General features: G+C 40.0%; 1 pseudogene; it reads left to right on the forward strand.

Annotated features, from left to right (window-relative positions):
- Positions 1–994: 994 nt before the first annotated feature.
- On the forward strand, positions 995–1,393 carry LOC129551461 (putative peptidyl-tRNA hydrolase PTRHD1 pseudogene; annotated as a pseudogene).
- Positions 1,394–8,506: the final 7,113 nt, after the last annotated feature.

Consider the following 8,506-nt stretch of genomic DNA (forward strand, 5'->3'; position numbering starts at 1 on the left):
CGTGTAGAATAGAATTCTCAAACTTGGCACCACCTGGAAAGCCTTCTCAATAATATCGAATGTGTAGTTCCACCCGTAGGCACTCTGATTAGTTCTTGGACAAGGCTAGATAACCTATTTTAAAAGCTCCTGCAGTTACTGTATGCAGCCAGGGTTGGAAATTCTGAATTAGTTCTAACATCCTTAAGTTCTTTGTCTGTATTTGTCCTTGGCTTGAATGCAGCATATTGTGACTGAGGGCCTAACGTATACGGCTAAATATTACTAGCACTGGGGCTAGTATGAGGGCTATTTAGATTTCCTGTCATTGAGGACTTGTTGGCTGAGATACTTAAGCGGTTTAACAGCTTTTTGAACACATTGATAGCAAAGGATGGGAAAACAGCAGGTGAAACACGTTCTTTTCAGTCTGAGGTTTAGGGAGTGATTGCACGAGGAGGTGAAGCTCGAGTTAATCATTGAAGGTTTGGTAAGAATTAACCAAGAGGGGAAAGTATATAAAGAGGGGGGACAGAACAAGCAGAAGTCCAAGAACATGAGAAAATCTAGTTCTCTAGTCTCCTATAAATGATTCCCAAAGTTGTAGCAGTCAGAGGTGGTGGAGTTTAGAAGTCTCTGGAGTGAAGCAGCTAATGGTCCAGCTCAGTGGCTGAGAGCAAATGTTTCTTGAACTAGAAAAATTTGGTTTATGTCTTGGTTTTGTCACTCTTTTTCTCTCTCTGTGACCCAAGAAGATTAACTTGTTTACACTCTATTTCCTTATCTGTAAAGTGAGGACAATAATACCTGTCTTGTAAGATTTCTACAAGGTTAAATGAGGCAAAATGAGGCAAGATATGTATAACTCTTAACACGCTGTCTGGTAGATTTTAGCCAAAAAATATGCTAAAGAAGGCAAGTTCATTGCAGCTTTACCTTTTGTGTTTTCCAGTTTTAATGATTACACAGTACTAATACTGTGTTTAAAGCTTTTTAAAAAATAAACAGCCCGGCCTTTCAGCTGAACAGGAAGATGGCGGCCTCTGGCGGAGAGCCGCAGATCCTGGTACAATACTTGGTGTTAGGAAAGGATCTATCACAGGCTCCGTTTTCCTGGCCAGCGGGCGCAGTGGTCGCACAGGCCTGTCACGCAGCCACCGCGGCCTTGCATCTTCACCGCGACCACCCGCACACAGCCGCTTACCTCCGGGAGCTAGAGCGCATGCGCAAAGTGGTGCTAGAAGCCCCGGATGAGACCACCTTAAAGTTGCTGGCAGAGACGCTGCAACAGAAGAACATTGACCACAAGCTGTGGATGGAGCAGCCAGAGAACATGCCCACTTGCATCGCGCTCCGTTCCTACCCTAAGGAAGAAGTGAGCCGGTATTTGAAGAAGTTCCGATTGTTCCAATGACTGATGTTACCCATTGCTTTGTATGTTTGAGTATCAGCTGGATCCAGAAACTGCGTGCCATCCATCCGTAAGCACTGTGTACTCCTTTCAGTGACAATTCCCTCTTCCTTTTAAATTATGGTAGTTTGTTTTTTTTTTCTTGGCCATGCCACATGGCTTGTGGGATCTTAGTTCCCCAACCAGGGATTGAACCCACACTCTTGGCAGTGCAGAATCCTAACCACTGGACTACCAGGGAATCCCCAAATTATGACAGTTTCTTGAAGGTCAAACACATGTTCATATTAAAGTTGTCATTAATAAGTATTTCCTCTTACTTTTAATAGTTCAGATGGGGAAGGTAGGTGAGTAGCATTATCATCTAAGAGTCATTGCTCAAATAGAAGATTTGGTTAGACTTCTATATAGGTCAAGGAAATGCCCTTACTTTTCTATTAGAATTATAGTTCTTTCAGTCACCCAGGTTTAAAACTTAGCCTTTAAAGTCCCTGTCTCTTACTCATTTTCAGGTCTTACAGTCGTTGAATCTAGGACACCATCAGATTTAAGATACACAGTGATTTTTACCTGTTGTTAAGAAAGGAGAAATGCTGCCAGTTGAGACATACAATTAACTGAAAGATGTATTCCAATTTCAAAGATATGAAATTTATTTAATAAAATATGCCAAGGACAAAAAAAAAAAAAAATTGTAATTGTTATTTTCACATACAGAAAATTCAAATAGTATAAAATGATGCTCAGGGAAAAGTAAGTTTCCTTCTCAAAGCCAGATGTCTACTCTCTGATTTGTAGGCAACCAGGATATACCAATTGTTAATGTGCCCTTTAGAGATAGTCTGAAGCACATTTAAAATAGCAAAGAAATGAGAAATCAAAGTATTCATCAGTGTGGGAAACGTCTGTGGAATAGGCACCCTTGGGATACTATGTAGCAATTTGAAAAAGCAAGTTGCAGAATGATGTGCTCCTTGTGATATCTTCCTTTTAAACACACATAATAATGTTACATATAAATATATATACAAATATATATAAAATTTCCTGTTTACAATCAATAAGTAATGATTATGAATTAGGTGCTCTTTGTTGTGGTATTTCCACAATCTAACTTAACCTTTTAAATATTTATAGCTCAATGATATAACAGAGTGCTTAATGAATAAATGTATTTTCTAGTCTGCTAACTTGAGGTGTTGCTCCGAAAAGTAATTTAGCCACTGTGAAAGGATTTCTGACTAGGTCTGTATAAGTCAGTTCTCATAACCTTAGACACCAGCACATCATTTGGAATTCTATAACTGTCTTTGACAGAGTTATAGAGTGGCTATGGATATTCTGTAATTTTATTGAATCATGCTTCACTAGTAGAAACAGGTGAATGCTTTAGGTATGACAAGACATAACTTACTTCCTTCGATACACGTGACTGTAATGTTCATCCCTGATTTATACATAGCTGTTTTCCTTACATACTAAACATGCATATTAATTGTAAGATGCATTTGGATTTAGAAATGATCAAATGTGAACAAAGTCTTAAAAATGATATTTGAAAGACATTTCTGTTTACTTTGGTAGGGAGAAATGATGTAAGAGGGCAGCTTATTATACTATGAAATCTCACAGATTTTCTATTTAGTATGGCTATTGTTTCCCAATGCCATATTTTTTAGTCACTTTTTAGTGGAAGAGAGCATTGTTTGCATGACTTTTCTTTGCTTTAACAGGTCAACAGTCCTTAATTTCCTTCAGGATTTTTCTTTTTAAAAACATCAAAACCCACATGTGTTTACTATATTGCAGATTTGTTGTATATATAGCTACATTACATGCATGATACACCTAGGAGGTCTGGCATCACACAACTTATTCAAACAGTTTAACATTTCACCAGCAAAATATACTTATTTATTATGTTAACATAATAAAATATATTTGCATAATAAACAAAGACTATATTTAGGCTCATATAGGTTTCAGGCAACTCTTACTGCCAAATGAATTTGTGTCAAACTTAGAAAATGTATTTTATTTTCTTACAGATATGGGTTTCTATGACCATAATATACATACATATGTATCTGCATACACACACACATACACACACCTATACACAGTTCTTATATCAGTCCAAAGATGTAAGATTTAGTAGCTTCATTGTTTAATAGACAATTAGATTAACTATCTTCATTCATATACTTTGCTTGACTGTGTGGAAGGCATTTTTTTTTTCTCCTGTCAAGGTGCAGTGTGGGAACCTCTGTAATTTGAAGAAATAACTGTTTTCTTTTTCTTAGCAATTTTATTATGTCAGTAGGGAATGGAAACAACAAGTAGGAACATTCCGAAAACATGGACTTTGTATATGGAGTTCAATTTGAATCCCACCTCCACCATTAGTTGGCACAATAAAATCAACATGAATTCATGTCAATCAAACTTGGATTCATGTAGACCACAAATAGTTAGAGGTTGGGTAGTGGGCAACTTTGGGGCAGATAAAAGAAGCAGTGAACTGTAAGGGCAAAAGGAGGCCATTAGATGCTAGCTTTATTTTATTTTCAGGTTGCACCACAGAGCTTGATGTGAGATTTGGATTTTGATGTGAGAGTTGGACTGTGAAGAAAGCTGATCGCTGAAGAATCGATGCTTTTGAACTGTGGTGTTGGAGAAGACTCTTGAGAGTCCCTTATACTGCAAGGAGATCCAACCAGTCCATTCTAGAGGAGATCAATCCTGGATGTTCATTGGAGGGACTGATGCTAAAGCTGAAGCTGCAATACTTTGGCCACCTCATGCGACGAGTTGACTCACTGGAAAAGACTCTGATGCTGGGAAAGGTTGGGGGCGGGAGGAGAAGGGGACGACAGAGAATGAGATGGCTGGATGGCATCACCGACTCTGTGGACATGAGTTTGAGTGAACTCCGGGAGTTGGTGATGGACAGGGAAGCCTGGCGTGCTGTGATTCATGGGGTCGCGGAGAGTTGGACATGACTGAGCGACTGAACTGAACTGAACTGAACTGAACCAGGGATTGATCCCAGGCCTGGGCCACTGCAGTTAAAGTGCTGAGTCAGGGAATTACCAACATTTTATTTCTTGATTTTGGTGGTTGCTACATGATTATGTTCATTTTGTGATAATTCTTCAGGCTGTACAATTATGATGCCTACATCTTTCTGCATGTACTACTTCTGTAAGTATATTTAAGTGCTTATCAGTAAAGAAAAAAGTGAGTTCTAAAATGTAGTGACAGACTAAATTCTATAATCTACAAATCCAAAGGGGAAATATTTTATAAAATCCATGCATACAATAAAAAACATTGAATAATGTCACCAATATTATTTAAATTAGATAGAAAAATACAAAAAAATATTATCAATACAGTGATATATCTAGGCAGTACTTAGTAAATGTTCTTTAGGGGTCAATATGCAGGATTGAATAAACCTCTTTGATTAGGAGAATTTTCCTGCTACCTCTGGAGTTCTGAGGTATAACTCACCAATCCTTTGGCATGATTATCATAAAATTATAAACATAATTGTATAAATGGCTTAGTATTTTTATTACACAAAAATTTTAAAAATAATTCAGAAGAAAACTTGCATCATATTTTTTCTACTCTGAAGACTAGTGTTTTATGAACACAGTTTGGGAAATGTTGGCTTAGATTTTAATATTGTGGGCAATGGAAGCCATTTAGTATCTTAGGAATTTAGTATGTTAGTCTCATTTCCAGTAGTGGAGGATGTGAAGACCAGACTAGAAGACAAATTACAGGCATGGGACTGTTTCAGGAGGTAAGGCAAGGTGATGAGAACTTTAATTCTATTGATTAACAGGGTCAATTGCGAAGAGAGAATGGATACAAGAAATTTCAGGGTGGTAAAATGGACAGGCTTGGTTACTGTAGTGGATACTGTGACCCAGGCCCAGATGCCTCGTGAGTGATGTTCAGTTGCTTCCTTTGCTGGCAGTGGCACTGGAAAACAGCCTTCAGCTGCCAGCCCCTTCAGGGATGATCTCAACTCCAGAGAGACTTTGACTACATGCAGTGACTGATGAGGACCAGTCCCAGCTTCATGTACCTACAATGTATGCAATCACACAGCACCCTGTGCACAGTGCTTGGTTTAATATTCTGCTGTTACCCTCTTGGAAACCTTAATTTTTAAATATAGTCTTGCACTTTCATCTGGCACTGGATTCTGCAAATCATGGTATTGATGATGGAGCATAAAGGCCTTGCCATCTAAGTCGATCTCAGGTAACTCTGCAAAGTCACTTCCAAGTATCAGAGCTCCCAATGGAGTCAGCTCAGGCAGTTGTTGGGACTGCGTTAAAGCCTGCCTCCTCCTGCTTAATCCTGCCTGATTCCCCTTCTACAAATGTGAAGGGCACTCCTTATTAGCTTCCTACCCACTAACCTCCACCTCAGAGCCTGCTTCCTGGAGAATTGAATGTGGAAGAGAGAGGAGTCAGGATAAGTCTGGGCTGGTCTCCTTGTCTCAGGAGAGGATGCTGCTGCTCACAGATGAGGGCGCCCAAAAGGGGAGGAGCAGTTTGAAGAGGGAATGTTTCATGAGATATTGTCATATTCGAATTTAAAATTTCAGTTTTGTACTTTTAATTTTCATGTGATTGAAAGACATGCAGAAGGAGATGACTGTGAGATATTAACCTAGAGCTCTGCATAGAAGTGGGTTGAGGTAATGGGCTGATTCAACAGAGTGAATGCCACTGTCCAAAAATAGTATTGATACACAGGGAGAGGGCTAGGAGGAGACAACCGCTATCTAAGAGCTGAGCAAAAAGGTCTTGCAAAAGGGAAGAGAAAGAAAGACCTGGGAGAAAGGAGAATCAGGAGAGCATGTGCGTGAATCAAAGCCTGATAGAAGTGAGTTGACATGTACAATGTTTGAAGGTAAGACAGGGGAGATCAGTGACACAGGCTATTTCTTCCTGAAATGTAGTTGTGAGAGGAAGGCAAGAGATTGGGACAGCTGGTGGAGGTAAAAGCTCAATGAAGATTTTTTTTTGTAATTTATTTTTAATTGAAAGTTAATTGCTTTACAGTATTGTGTTGGTTTCTAGCAAATATCAACTTGAAGATTTCTTTTTTAACAATAGGGAACATTTATTTTGCTAAAAAAAAAGAATTTTATTTTGCATACTTTTTTTGGAAGAAGGATGCTTAGGTTCTAGAATGACTGACATAAAATATAAAGGAACTGTAAGGGACTAAAAGTAACTTCATGTGCAGTTGGGGCAAATTATGTACAAAAGATACAGAAAGACCAAAAAGTACCCTGAGCAAAACAGAGTGTTGGGAACAAAAGCAGGGTATTGAGCATGCCTCCTGCACTCAACATTGTCAAAGGGGCGGGCACAACACCTAAGCCACCCCTCCAGCCTGACCCCTGGCCACACCTCTAACCTCACCCCACATAAGGAACAAGTTCATCCCCTCTCAGGGAGCAAACAAGCAAGGAAACCTGTTACTTGTTCTTACTCCCCCTTGCTGCAGCAGAGGCCCCAGTAAAGCCTTGCTTGAATTTCTTATGTGGACTCTAGTCAATTTCTATTGATTGGGGATGGCTGAGAACCCTAGTTGTCATCTAAAGAAGAAACAGAAGGGAAGATTTTAATGCTGTGCCTTCGTGTTTCGGTCTCGATCAAGGGCAACGAGTTCCCATGAATCACCTCTTTGTTTTGGCTATCATGGTAGGACATTATTGACAAGCCAGGGTATAACAAGAATATCTTCTTTTTGCCTTTATGGTTTTCATTTGATCTGCTCCATTTCCCCTATAGTTTCTTCAAGTGTTTATTAAGCACTACCATGATGGTTTGGGCATGCTGGATGCTAGTGACACATAACAGTGAACAAAACAGACAAAAGTCTTTGCTATCATCTATCATGAAGCATATATTCTGGTGTGAAGAGACTCCAAAGAAACAAAAGTGAATTCCTCAAAGTCCCCCCACACCCCAGCTTGCCTCTGGCAGGCACCTTCAGAGGGCAGGTTGTGTGGTGAAGTTGCTCATTTTCTCTGCCTCCTGCCCAGTCAGGGAAATCCCATCCCACCTTGTACCTCAGAGCTGCACTAAACAGGCCTGGATACTTTCCCTGGAACTTGGCAGCTATTTCATTAAGCTCAGTTCAGTTCAGTTCAATCACTCAGTCGTGTCTGACTCTTTGTGACCCAATGGACTGCAGCATGCCAGACCTCCTTGTCCATCACCAACTCCCGGAGTTTACCCAAACTCATGTCCATTGAGTAGGTGATGCCATCTAACCATCTCATCCTCTGTCGTCCCCTTCTCCTCCTTCCCTCAATCATTCCCAGCATCAGGGTCTTTTCCAATGAGTCAGCTCTTCACATTAGGTGGCCAAAGTATTAGAGTTTCAGCTTCAACATCAGTCCTTCCAATGAACACCCAGGACTGATTTCCTTTAGGATGGACTGGTTGAATCTCCTTGCAGTCCAAGGGACTCTCAAGAGTCTTCTCCAACACCACAGTTCACAAGCATCAATTCTTCAGTGATCAGCTTTCTTTATAGTCCAACTCTCATATCCATACATGACTACTGGAAAAACCATAGCCTTGACTAGACTGACCTTTGTTGACAAAGTAATGTCTGCTTTTTAATATACTATCTAGTTTGGTCATAACTTTCCTTCCAAGGAGTAAGTGTCTTTTAATTTCATGGCTGCAATCAGCATCCGCAGTGATTTTGGAGCCCCCCAAAATAAAGCCTGACACTGTTTCCACTGTTTCCCCATCTATTTGCCATGATCTTAGTTTTCTGAATGTTGAGCTTTAAGCCAACTTTTTCACTCTCCTCTTTGACTTTCATCGAGAGGCTCTTTAGAGGCTCAATAAGCTCAGTGGGAGTATATTCTCTCATCATGAACATTTCCTGAATGGGGGGTTGCCCTGCTGGCTGGGTTATTATGCTGTGCATTGCCTTTCTTTTACTAAGGGTTGGACCTTGCTGGACATTTCATCCATTTCATTGTCAATTGCTACACTATCCTGCTCTTCACTGTCCTCACTTTCCCAGGGATTTCACCTCTCATGTCCCAAGATAGGTAGC

Source organism: Moschus berezovskii, chromosome 1 (assembly GCF_049115385.1).
Source record: "Moschus berezovskii isolate FMDL1 chromosome 1, NW_MosBer_1.0, whole genome shotgun sequence".
NCBI lineage: Eukaryota > Metazoa > Chordata > Mammalia > Artiodactyla > Moschidae > Moschus > Moschus berezovskii.